The following is a 13,611-nucleotide window of genomic DNA, read 5'->3' as shown; positions in this document are numbered from 1 at the left end:
ATGGAGGCAGGCAACAAGCCTATTCAATCCCCCTCTCGCTCAACACGAGCCCCCTTCAAACGCGAGGGAAAAGCTGGGCTTTGTGGAAGTTACTTACTTAAAGCGACAGCCCCCCTAGATAAGGATCTGGTCACGGAAAACTTGTGGCCGTGCGTAAATGGAGATACCTTTGTACAATTTTAACACCATTACCCGAGGTTTATCAGATTTAATGAGCCATGAATGTGAGGGGAAATTTTCAGCTCACAGGAGCAGCTGACGACATTTCTACAGCAGCCTTGGCCCTTCCAGTGGCCATGAAACGCTGTAAAAAAAAACACGTATTAATCTGCAGAGGAGCTTCATTAAAAATGGAAAACATTAGGCAATCCTTGCCACGATTTTCATTATTATGATTTTTTTTTTTCAGTGGGAGAGTGCTCTTTCTGCTTTTGCTTTCCATCCATATTCATTGAAAGGTATCTTTTGTGTCCTGAGTGACAGGATCTACATTTGACTTTCACTTCCGTAGCTCTGACGTACAGAGCAGATTTACATTTGGGCATCATTCCCTCCAGGGCTGAGATGCTTTGCCTGGTTCAGTCATCTCTTTTGTTTTTGCCTTTTTCTGTTTTCTGGAAGGTGAAAAACACCTTCGCTGTTCCAAGCTTTGAAAACAGAGCCACCCCTAAAACCATCAGAGCTCACGGCAGAGAGAGGTGTGTGTGTGTGTGTCTGTGTTTGTAAGTGTGTGTGTGGGTGCTGAGAATTCTCAAGGAGCGGAGACCCCTCGGGCTACGCAGATTCAGTTTCCCCCTTTCTGGCTTCCAAAAACAAAGGAATTCCAGAGAAAATCAGGGCAGGACCTCACCCCAAGCCACCGCTGCTGCTTCCACCCCCACCTCCCTCTCTCTCTTTCTCGCTCTCACACACACATTTCATGGCAGCATGCACACACACACACACACACACATACACACACACAACAGCAAAGGCGATTTCATGCACCCATCAATGAGACACACCTCCTCTCTTGTTATACAATCATGCTGATTTGATATCCAGGGAAACATGGTTACAGAGACATGACAAGAAGACGAGTTAGGTGTGTGTGTGTGCGTGTGTGCGTGTGTGTGTGTGTGTGTGTGTGTGTGTGTGTGTGTGTGTGTGTGTGTGTGTGTGTGTAAATGTGTGGGGGTAGGCAACATACGGTTTGGCCCTAATTCATACTTCCCAGCCATCTCTGTCTGCTGTTGTTTTCGCTGACTTCTTTGACCACCGCTAACAGCCAGACACACTGACATTAGCGTATTCCATTCAGGTTTTATTGGCGGCACATTGAGCAACACCCTCAAGATGTTGCAGGTCAGGCTGTGGTATGACAACTAAACCCCTCACAAACACACACACTCACACACACACCCCTCCTAATATATGAGTCAGACACGAAACGTGTGATGTCCTCACGTGTTTCTTTAACAATGTCAACACATGCCATTCAGCTTCCACTCGGCTCCCACCGGGCAGCGAGGCAAAGGTTACAGGATGGCTGTGAAAGCAATATGGCTGAGATGTGTAATAGCTGTATTAGATGCTGCTAATGCATGTAATCTGGAGTAATGGGTGGTTGCTTGGAAAGGAGCAGACACAGAGGAGCTCTTAACAAGTTCCATTGCCTCTTTTTACTGAATGTATTACTTGAAAATTGACCAAAAGAGCATCAATATGAAAGCCCATTTAAGTTGTTTACAAAAGAAAAGTTGGCATGTTACTTGAGAAAATGCTCTTTTTATACATATTAAGAAAATAATAGACAATCCTGCAGAGTGCTTAAAGTGTAATTGGACACAGAGTGATGTGATTTTTTAATTTAAGAAGAAACAGGAGCTGGTTTTTTTAACAGATATTTCACAACAACACCACAAAGAAGTTAGCTCTGAAGTCATGCTAACACTGTGAGGCTATGCTATGGGCTGATAATGCCAGCACAGATTTTCAAATGCTTACAATCACCATATAGATTTTAAGCTAGTCATCTCAACCATGTTAGCAATCCCTAATTAGCATGTTAACATGCTTACATTGGATTTTAAGCATTATAGGATACCCTAAGAACTTAAAACAGACTTAAGTTTAAAGCTCCTGTAAGGAACTTTCAGTTTGCATGGAATTTGGCGCCCCCTGTGGACAAAGCAGTACCTCTTAACTTTTGGTAGATCTGCAGCCTGTTGCACCAGGTGTGCTTAAGTTGTGTCCTAAGTCAGGGTGTGGTCCTCATCGCAGAGGTCACCAGTTCAAATCCCGTCGGTTCGACCATTTCCTGCATGTCCTCCCCCACTCTCCACTCCCCACATTTCCTGTCTCTCTTCACCTGTCCTATCTAATAAAGGCAAAAGGTCCCAAAAATATAACTTAAAAAAAAAAGAAAAGGTATGTAAGTCTTGATAAAGTGTTAGGTGATAACTATAGCCTAAATCCTTCATCTACAGTGTGTATAATAACAGTTACATCGAGTGGTAAAATTATCAACTATAACATTAATACTCATGAGTGCAAATCTTGGTCATCATATTTTCCCAAAGGATGTAATATCTTGTGGATGACGCGTCACCAAAGTAATATAGCTTGGAGAACCCTCTGTATCTCCTCATCCTCCAAATCATCCCACTTTTCAAAACCACGCTCTATGGCAACTGGTACCTTACAGAGGACTTTACACCTACCAGGAGCCAAGTGTAAGAATTAAGTTAAGAGTGTAAACTCCATCCTAAATGAGAATTTATGTTCAAACTAGGCTAAGTTTGCTGGTGCAACAGGCTGCAGGTCCTGTACACGACCAAGTCGTCTTTTCGGGATAATGTAGCGACAGCCATAATGCTGTAATGCTCTACAACCATGATGTAAACAAACATAGCTGACAGATGTTACCTCATAGCATGGTACGGTGTGTCAGTATTTTGATCTATAAACAAAGAGATGTATTGTATGAAGACTGTTTTGTTAATCTGTCATACCACCACTCAGCTAGAGCAATGAAGAACCAGCACTGGCATGTGATAGTTAAGCTGCAAAGAGGACTAAAAGCTGGTGGTGCTAGCTCTGCTATTGTTAGCCACACTGGGCAATCAACACATTTTGAGAGTCTCTGAGTTCTTTCTTACCTTTAGACAACTCAGTTAGTAGAAATTTAAGCGTCCGTTTAAACAACTTGGAAAGTAGTCACTTTGGGACACATTACCACTGCAACTATTGCCTTTCACTCAGACACTTGAGCCTGAGTGGTATTTGTCTTTATTGACCTGTCACAACTGACAAAACAAAACTTCAGGAACTGTCTACGGACACTGTTTGGCCTGAACACTCATAGGAAGCCCAGCATTACAGCTAGCTATTGTTGCTCAGCTGAGATAAGAGTACAAATAAAGCAATAGAACTAACTGCCACCCAGCTTTTAATTTGAATTTCACAGTTTTTGTGATAGTGAGCTTGCCCTAGACACGCCAAAAAACTAAACTGTCAGTCATTCTTAAAAAAGCAAAGTTATTTGTGTATTACGAATAATGTCAAACTCAAGCTCAAGAACCTTGAAACAACAAAAATCTCTTTGCTGTTATTTTTGCAAGCACACAAACATTATAATAGCAACCCAGGCTCTTTTAAAAATCATACAACACAGGCACCCTTGCTGTTATGTCAATAATGTTTGCTGGATAATTAAAGAGCCCAGGGAGACAATGATAAACATTGTTTAGAGGCTGATCCCTGGCAAGCGCCAAGCAGTGTATCATTGCTGTCTCCGGAATACACACGATTAGCCTGCTCTCATTACTGATATGATAAACGACAGCTTCCACCGTGGCTTTTGTTTGCTGGGAGGACGTACTTGTAACAGAGGGAGGTTAGAAAACAAGTGGTGAAACACATTGCCCCTGTAATAGACCAGGGATTAAGGAGAGAAATGGGTTATCTGCAGAGTGACTGCAGATAATGTTTGTGATATTTGCAGCCAGATGAAGTACTTTCAGCTATGATTCACAAATCGCTGAGATCACTGTTTAATAAAAACTGACATCTTTATTTGTTACACCCCTCATCATGGCCCTACCTTCTCCATGCCTCTCTCTCCCTCCCTCTTTCTGCGTGTGAAGTTAATGCTGCAGCTCGGCCCGGGCCCACCAGCCCGTCTCTCTTTACAGTTGGTGTATCCACACAGAGGTTTAAAATATGCCCCTTTATCTGAGCCGCCCAGGCGGGAAAATGAAAGGGATGTCAGTCCTTAGAACCCTGGGAAAGCGCCTGGCTCAACCGCCAGTGTCAAAACGAAAGGGAGGGCACCGAGCGGGCAAACACACTGCACAGAGTAATAGACTTTTTCTGTCCCTGAGCGATGTCGGAAAAGCAGTGAGAAAACAGTCTTAGTGGGGCAGTGGAGCTCAAGATTGTATGCCAATATGATTTGAGGGGCTCTCTGTAAAAACCACAACGGGCTTCATTAACGGACCAAAAGCGCAAGTGAAAAATCAATCTGGTGTACAGCCATACCTCTGCATGAAACTAAATCCTTGGAAAAACAATCTATGCATGCAATATGTGTCTCTGCAAAGAAAAATGAGCAGCAGCGCCTCAATATCTTCCATATTTCAAGCTTTCTGCAACTCTCTGCTCGTGCAAGAACAAGTGTTATGTGAGAGCAGATAATGCACGACTCCCTCTCCCCCTCACAGCCGACATAGCAGGCGAAGAATAAGTGCTGTCCCTTTGCATTAGTATTATCCTTGTTAATTTACTTTGTCAGAAAACAAGGAAGTATGTATCCCTGGAGGCCATGTTGGAGACAATTCCACCGCCTTCAGAGAAACTCTGCCATCACTCCCCATCTCCCACGCAACCTCTACAAGAAAATCAACATTGCCGCGCACTCAGAGACTAGACAAGTGGCTGTTTATAGAAGAAATGATAATATAAGCACAATGTGTAGCATCGAAAATTAAGAAATAAATTGATTATAGGTTGTACTTGTGTAAGGAGTTAAGGGAATCCTGACTTCTTTTCTAAATGTGTTGCTTTTGTTGGAAAACTGAAGGTTTCAACTTTCTGAGTCGACCCTGGAGGCGCAGTGCTCTGCTGGACTTAGTACCTGGCATGAACTCAAGCTGCAAGAGAGCAGGCTCGAGCACAGTCCTGAGTGTCTGTCTGGCAAATGAACCCATGTGGGACACTGTGCGAGGTGTGAAGACCCTTTTGGAGGAGGCTGCAGCAGCAGCGGTCGGTGCTGGCTGGCTCGCAGGCGTTGCTCCGGTATCAGGAGAGACGAGGCAAACACAGCAGATCAGCGCTGAAACCGTAAACCCACTGACCCAGCATGAAGAGGGAGAGGGGACTAATTAGTGACTGTACTTACAACTCAAAAGGAGAGAAAGAGAGAGAGAGGAGAGGAGAAAGGAGGGAGGAGGGGGGAGAATACACACACACACACACACACACACACACACACACACACACACAAAGCACACAGTTGGAGGATGAGGACAATGAGTTTGTTTAGCTTAAACAGGATTTACAAGCCAAACAGACACACGCCAACGCCACTCACTCAGACACATACTATCTCTTTTCCCTCTCTATCGCTAACCCCTTTCTCTCTCTCCGCTTCAACAACAACAACACAGACACACAGCTGAGACAGGCTCTGTGAGGATTTCATCAGTGGTTAAAAAAAGGAGGAAAAAAGTGAGGGTAATTGCTTGCGATGGTGTGAAGTCTTGAGTGCAGGCGGCAGCGGTGGGCAAATGGATGGATGGATGGTTGGAGGGAACATTTTGTTCCTCCTGTGCGGGCGCAGACTCTCATATTGTTCCTGGTTGAGGCCGGCCCGGGTGTCATTTATGATTCAAGGGCCCCAGCCTCTCAGCGGAGGGGGAACAGGACATGGGCCATTGTGACGTCCCCTGCACTCGTTTCTCAAAGACACGTCAAATCAAACATGCATGAGACGGTGACAGGGGCGGGCCGGCAACTTCTCTCTTCACTCTCTCCTCACTCTGCACTCTGGTTCACTCTCTTGTCCCAGAAAAAAAAAACAGCACTTAATGGACTGTGTCTCCCGGATGTTTTGGGTAACTTAAGGTTGAAGTGACGGCCCTTCAGAAACAGAAGTTTGGCAAATGTTTTGCTTTAATTTAACCAACTAAAGCAGACGGCTCTGAAGAAGGAAGATTCAGTCTGATGGTTGAAGTTGGAAAAAAAAATCAGGGCACTGGTGGCCTAGCTGTCAAAGCGCCCCATATACAGAGGCTGCAGCCCTCGTCGCAGGAGTTGCCGGTTCGATTCCCGTCCGGTCGCCCATTTCCTGCATGTCTTTCCCCGCTCTCTGCTCCCCACATTTCCTGTCTCTCTTCAGACGTCCTATCAAATAAAAACAAAATGGCCAAAAATATAACAAAAAAAAAAAAAAAAGAAGTTAGAAAAAAGTAAATATAAGCCACTAAAAAAACTTTGGGCTCCTGAAAGAGTCCCAGCATTGTCCAGAAGGGGACCATGTTGTTTTCCTGCTGAGTGCAAAGATTCCTTCACTGCACCGCCCTGTTTCACTCACCTGAAAGCAGCCCTGCAAAGGTAGTGTTTTCTACGGTTGGTTGCCAAACAATGCTGTTTGCTGCAATTTAAAAGTTACACATAACTTGCTCATGAACTGAAAGTTACTCTCAATGTCTCCTCTGGCTTTCAGGCACCTCAAGACTTTAAACCAACCAGCCACAAGGAGAACCACAGCCTACTGCTTGCAGCTCTAACATGCATGTGGCGTTGAGGTTTTCTAATCCCTGCACTGCATGTTTGTTCACTTTTGACCCACTGTACAGAAGTGATGTCATCAAAGTTGGCCAGCAGGAAAAGTTGCACAAGCTGGAAGCTTAATTTCCTCATTTACCTGGTTTCACTTGAAGGCAGCGTAACTGCAGACTTATTGGTGAAATTACAGCAGCGTTTAGGAAGTCGTTAAGAGTCTGACATGAGGGCTCAAGCTCAACACTTCAAGTTGTTACTCCCTCTTAGACTTCTTTTCAAAATGAGTCTTTAAAAAACACTCTGAGGCTACACAAGTTTCTCCTTATTAAAAGACTAAAATAGGCATGTTGAAAAAACAAAGCCCGAGTCCAGATGAAAAGTTCTGCCAAGACGAACCACAAGTGAGACGGAACAGGAGAGAAGGAGAAGGAGACAAAGGCTGGCTTCTGATCGGGACACCAGTGGGTGGGTGGGTGTGTTCGGGCTGATGGCGAGACACCACGCTACAAAAATCCATGTCAAGTGCACAGTGAACAGGCAGCAATGATTTCACAGCACTCCTGGAACCAACTTGAACAGCTAGATGAAATGTCAGGCTGTCAAAACATTGATTAGCGTTCACCAGGTTTTAAGCACTTGGCAGGCTGCAGCTGTGCCGGCGCACTGTAAACACAAGTAAAGACTGTTTAACTTGTTCAATTGCTGAGTAACGAAAAGCTAATTACTCAGACACATGTAATTGTTTTTTCTCTCTCTGTTCTTACTTCTTATCTGTAGGCTCACTTACAGCTTTACAGATGAACAGGGAAAGAGTGAACACACTGTTTTACTGCAGCTTGTGAATTACAATCCCGGCTGTTTGGAGCTGCTGGTGGAGCTGATACCTCAAACTTTGATGCAACTTGTTGCAGACTTGCATTTTATAAATGATAAGGCGTTAATATGGAAATGCTGATGGACAAGACATGAGAGCTCATAGGCCTGGGGTTCAAAATAAAGCATGACACAATGACCTATGACCACAAGAAAATACGCAGCAGCCAGAAGATGCAATGTAGCTGGCTCGCTGTGGCTGCAAAGTTTGATCCCCATCATAGAAGCACTGACGAACGCATCATCACTGTTCCACTAACATCCACAGGTTCAGCTCCTTTTGGCAGAGTCCTATAAATTACATCAAAATAACAATAGGAGGGGCGCTGGTGGCCTGGCGGTCTAAGCAACCCACATACAGAGGCTACAGTACTCGTTGCCGGTTTGATTCCCGGCCACGACCATTTCCTGCATGTCTTCCCCCGCTCTCTACTCCCCACACTTCCTGTCTCTCTTCAGCTGTCCAATCGAAAAAAGGCAAAAAGTCCAAAAAATATAACTTTTTAAAAATTCTAATAACAACAAAAACTCCTCACAATAGGTTCACACAATCTCAGAAAAATATGCCACGTGTGATGTCATGGTTCAACAGGTATAACAATGAAAACGACAATAAAAGCAAAAACGTGCACACTGTGATTTCAAGGCGTGATATTTATGACCTTGTCTATGATGTGTATCAAACGGAGGCAGAACAGTAGTTCCACCTCTGATCCGTCCTCTGAGGAAATAGCCGAGGTGTAATAGGGGGAACATGGTGGTGATAAAGAATGGACAACAAGCCTAAATTTCCAAGCACTATGACATGTGAAGCCAAAACACCCCTCGATAGGTGCTGGCATCTTGCGCTTGTGGAGCCAAAGCATGCACAGAAGCAACCGTAGGCCTGAAATCACACACACAACTCTAACCAAAAACACACGACACTTTCTGTTATGTTTCCTCTCAGTGTTCCTCTTCTACTCGGCTAGAGGAGCCTGCAGTTATCCCCAGCAATCAATCTCTTTAAAATCAAATGACTAATTAAAGCTAAACTTCACTTGGACATGAATCAGAATTAACTTTAATGATAGAAACCATGTTTGAGGAGAAATGAATACTGGATATGAATGAAATAGTGCAGCTCTGCCTCACTTGTATTATCTGCAGTGTCACAGTTAAGGAGAGCTGTATTAAGCTGCACTGTAATACAATTTCTGTTCTAGTTTTACATAACTTTACATCATGGCCATCCAATTCTACTTTGGTCCCAATTTTGAGCAGCTTAATGGCTCGTGGGTTCAGTGCTTCAAAGTATTATTATCCACCCACTGCAGCTGGAAGAGTGCAATCCCTCCATCCTGTCTCCTTGTTTGGTTTCAGGGAACAAACACACTGCTTCACATAAACATGCATCCTCATGTTTTGCTGCACTTCCACTACCAGAACATGTGTTGCCTCTCTGTCTCTGTTTTAGATTTCCTGACATATTTCCGGCATCATCTCTCTCGCATTATGGCGCGGATGTCCAGACAGTCCGGTCTTCCAGCGAGGATACTTCCAACTTCCAGCCTTTAAAAATAAAAAGCCAAATTTGATTTGAAAGTGAGTGGAGCCTTTAGCCTGTTTAGTGAATCAGACACTCTTCTGTCTCGTCTCACAGCCTGGCTGGCTGGTTGAAGAGAGGCCCCAGGAGGGACAACAGAAGGAAAGAAAACTCAAACGTACACAATAACACGCACACACTTCCAAGTTTCAAACAGTTGCAGATGGCTTTAATTCCTTGCCCTCTTTCTTTCACAATTTATCAGGTAACCCACTCTGAGCGAGCGTGCCTTCTTTTCATGCCTCGCTGTGATGACTTAACGCTGCTTCAGTTCATCAGAAGGAGGAGAAGAAGAAGAAGAAGAAGAAGAAGAAGAAGAAGAAGAAGAAGAGGAAAAAAAAAGTCTAACAGCACTAATTAATGTGGAGCCGCTGACAAGTGTTGCCGCGGAAACAATTTCATTACATCACCAATTTAAATTACCGAGCAAGGAGACACTGGAGGGTGCACCCATCCTAAATCTGTTTACACTTTACACGCACTCCCCAGACTGAGATACAAGGAGCGGACAACATGAGCACCTGCAATCCTCTGCAATACTTCGGCAATACATACTGACTGTGTTCAGCTTGTGTGTTTTAAAGTAAGGGTCAGATTTCCAAAGAAAGCAGGACTTTTTTTAAGGTGGTTAAGATTGATTGACTTCCTGATTTTGGTGATGGCACAACTACTTCTTTTATTATAGTAACATGATCAGAAACAGTTCCTCCTGCATCTGATATTAGAGAATTTTCCTGGGGCTCAATTTTTTTTACAGCTCTTAAGGGTCGCTGATCTGCTCCAGATCATGCTCCCTTCAACTTCAGCGCCTTACTAACAAGGGTAAAGGCTCCTTTTCACCCTCTGCCAAAGTTTAGCTGTCCTGTAACAGGGTGCACTGTAATGAAAGAGCGGCAGTCTCCTCCTCCTCCTCTTGCCGGGAGCCCCCTCTCTGCTGCACTCTGCCCCGGCTGGCCTCACATCCAGATGGGAGGAATTTTTACAGGGAGGGTCCGCCAGACTTAGGGCATATAGGGCTGTGCTGAGTCAAGCAGCTCATCCACGCTTGGCTGCAGAGGGATTTAGGAAATATGGCACTGCTGCTGCAGGTCTCTATCCGGATTCAGATACTCACTTAAACTGAAACATGCAGGTATGCAAAGAGGGTTGCAATGCATATTAATGGAGTCACACCTGAGCTTTGTCTGTTATGACTTCCTTACATTAGCTTTATTATGAAAGTAACATATGTCTCTGTTTACCAGAGTCCAGAGAGTGCCCTGAAGGTTTCCTGGGGATCCTAATGACCTCACATTTAGAACCCACTGATCTTTGAATGATCCCTCAGACGATCCAATCAACACAATCAGTGTTATCAGTGCACCTCAATGTGGCACATGTCACTGAAGGTGCATTGCATGGTGTTGATTAACAGTTAAGCTACATATCAGAGTAACATACGGACGTGTCTGCTAATTGCATTACAACAGGTAGCTTATAATAGCAACAAGCCCAGCCACACCGCTGACTGTTAGCTAAGTGACATACATTCTCTGTTAGGCATCAACCGAGCCATCAGCTGATCGACCGAGACACACACACACACACACACACACCCAAACACACAGACCTGCAATCACTACGAGTTAGGAGCGAATTCCTATCTTCATATAATGCATGTACCTATCAAGAAACAACCCCTGCAGACACACTGACTTTGGCTATCTCGCTTCATTGTAACTCGTCCACAAAAGGCAGGAACATGAGATACACACACACAGCATGGATATAACGCCGCGTAAAGGCGCTCCGTTACCGCTCGCACAACCCGAATCTGCCCCCCTCTGACATGAGTTCATCAGCGGCTGTTAAAGGTTTCCAGGAGGTCACCCTATTGTTAGCAGGTAGTCTGTGTCCAGAGGGAGGCAAACCCCACCACACACGCATCTAAATCCTGCTTTAGAACACCAAATAACCAGGCGCGAAACTTACTTTCAGCTAGGACCTCAGTGGCGGATCCGCGTATTGTTCCTCCAAAAAACCTCGTGTTTACGTCGCTCCCCTCTCTCGCTCTCTGCACTTCACAAAGACGACGCGAGAGCCCCGGAGACGGTGTGAGTGACTGACTGAAGCAACTACCGTAGAGCACGGCAAGTTGAAGTGTCAGATTACACTGGCTATTCAGTTACCAGAGAGAGCCGTGCTCGGAGGGTCGCTGCGAAAACGCGGCCTAGATTCCCGCGGAAGGACACTTGTGCGTAAAGGTGTAAGTACACGCTTAATGGGCTGCTAACAGCACAGTCCACACTGGAGCGGAGTGCAGAACATGGCTCCTTTTATTGTCTGGGTTTGTGTAGCGCCTCATCTGTGACTGATATGTAGGGTTTAAACATTTTATTACTTACCTTTTACTTTAATATTGATTTAAATGTTGCTTTATTATTTTAGACATTTTAACTGTTATCTTATTCTACTTTTATTTATTTATTTTATATATCTACTCAGTTTTATTGATATTTTCAGCCTTAGTTTTATTTTCAACTCTTATCCTTATCCTTTTTAAATCTATTTATTTGAACTATTTGTATTCTTAATTTTGACGTTTTAACTTATTTTAATTACACATAATTTATTGTTGGTTTTCATCAGTCTCTATTTTATTTGATATTTCTATTTAAATTTGTATTGTTATTATTTTTATTATTAGAATAATTATTATTATTTTCCCCTAATATGTCTTGCCATTGTTTTATTTCTGCATCTTTCTTGTTTTTCAATCACTGTAAAGCACTTTTGGTTGCATTTGATTTGTATGAGGTGATTGATTGATTGATTGATTGATTGATTGATTGATTGATTGATTGATTGATTGATCGCCAATCTGACATTGACTAAGATAATTTTGATATAAATGATTAAATCCCCGACAGCCAAAACAGTCAACTTATTTTCATATTTAACTGACCATTGGGTATTTTGTGTCAAATCGATCGATTCCCCCAGTCAGAATCGATACATTTTAACTTTTGTTTATTCTTTATCATTCTTAGTTAAATAATCGGTTAAAATAAACCCTATAAATGATTTCCAGGGCTGTAATTATGGAATTAGCCTATGATTGATGGATTATTCTTTTAAAGCTGCTGTTGGCAGGAATGGTTAAAAAACGTTGCTTTTTTCTGCTGGGTTTGGAGAAAAGGTCATAATACCCATCGGTACTCATTGGTAAGTTAAGTAATTTGAGACTATCGCGAAATCTCTGTTTTCCAATGCCTTTGTATAAAGCAATGTTATTATTCCCCTTGTTCCCGTTGTGACGGACCAATCATAACTAATCTCCAATTCTCCGTTCTGATTGGTCGCGTGGTGGCCCCACTACATCGCCCTGATTAGCTTGAAAGCGGGGTTACGACAGCAGAAAGGGAAGGGGTAGTGTTGACATTTGAAATCTCTCTCCGAACTGATGTTTATATCACGACTACCAACAGCAGCTTTAAATTACCATTCGGGTATTTTTGTGTCAAATTGATCGATTCCCCCAGTCGGAATGGATACATTTTAACTTTTGTTTATTGTTTATCATTCCTAGTTAAATAATCAGTTAAAATAAGCCCCATAATTGATTTCCATGGCTGTAATTATCGAATTATTGATTGATGGATTATTCTTTTAACTGCTGTTATTTTGGTGGTTTCGAAACTTTCCATACTGACTTGAATTGAAGATGATGACGGTATTTTCAGAAGCATTTGGAAAAAGAAACGACCCTCTGACAGACTATTCGGGTCAGTATGATAATCTCTAAAGATTTCATTTGGACTATTATAAGTCTAAAACTATGAATAGTTTTTAATGATGACAGATAACACAACAACATAATCATCAACTGAAATAATAACAACAATAGCCTAATACTTAAAATGATATTGAGCCCCTGAGGTCCCAAAAATAAGATTTATTAGCCTTGTTAGCCTTTTTTGTTTAAAAATGTTTACAATAATTAACCACTTTATCTCCTGAGCACAATATAACTATAAAGTGCACCAAGATAATTATCTTGCTCTCACAAAATAATATGTTGTACCCAAGAGATGTCGTATTGTGTGTGCAAGATGATGTCATGTTTCCTCAAGATGGTATCCTGTTAAATGTACATACTGTAAAAATAATGTCAAAAATAATGTAATTCTCCTATAATCACTTTGCACTACTGTACTGTATAGTCTAATGTGTACCATAATCATAGACATAGCCTGTTCATAGCCTGTACATACCTGTAGCAATAGTCACTCATGTAGATACGTATTATATTATATTTATTCATCATTCATAACTCTGTATATTCTGTATTATATATCTAATTTACTGCTAAAGCACTACTGGTTAGATGCAATCAATATTTCATTGCT

The 13,611-nt window shown here is 42.7% G+C and overlaps 1 protein-coding gene across 1 annotated transcript in view; it reads right to left on the bottom strand.

Moving 5' to 3' along the window:
- zmiz1a (zinc finger, MIZ-type containing 1a) overlaps positions 1-11,372 on the bottom strand; it is a 138,270-nt gene extending 126,898 nt beyond the window's left edge. The window contains exon 1 of the mRNA XM_034682686.1: positions 11,195-11,372. The gene's annotated coding sequence lies outside the window, so the exon portion shown is untranslated. The remainder of the gene's footprint in view (positions 1-11,194) is intronic.
- Positions 11,373-13,611: the final 2,239 nt, after the last annotated feature.

Source organism: Notolabrus celidotus, chromosome 4, assembly GCF_009762535.1.
Source record: "Notolabrus celidotus isolate fNotCel1 chromosome 4, fNotCel1.pri, whole genome shotgun sequence".
NCBI classification, from domain to species: Eukaryota; Metazoa; Chordata; class Actinopteri; order Labriformes; family Labridae; genus Notolabrus; species Notolabrus celidotus.
The sequence above is the reverse complement of the archived record's forward strand: the minus strand, read 5'-3'. Positions and strand labels throughout refer to the sequence as shown.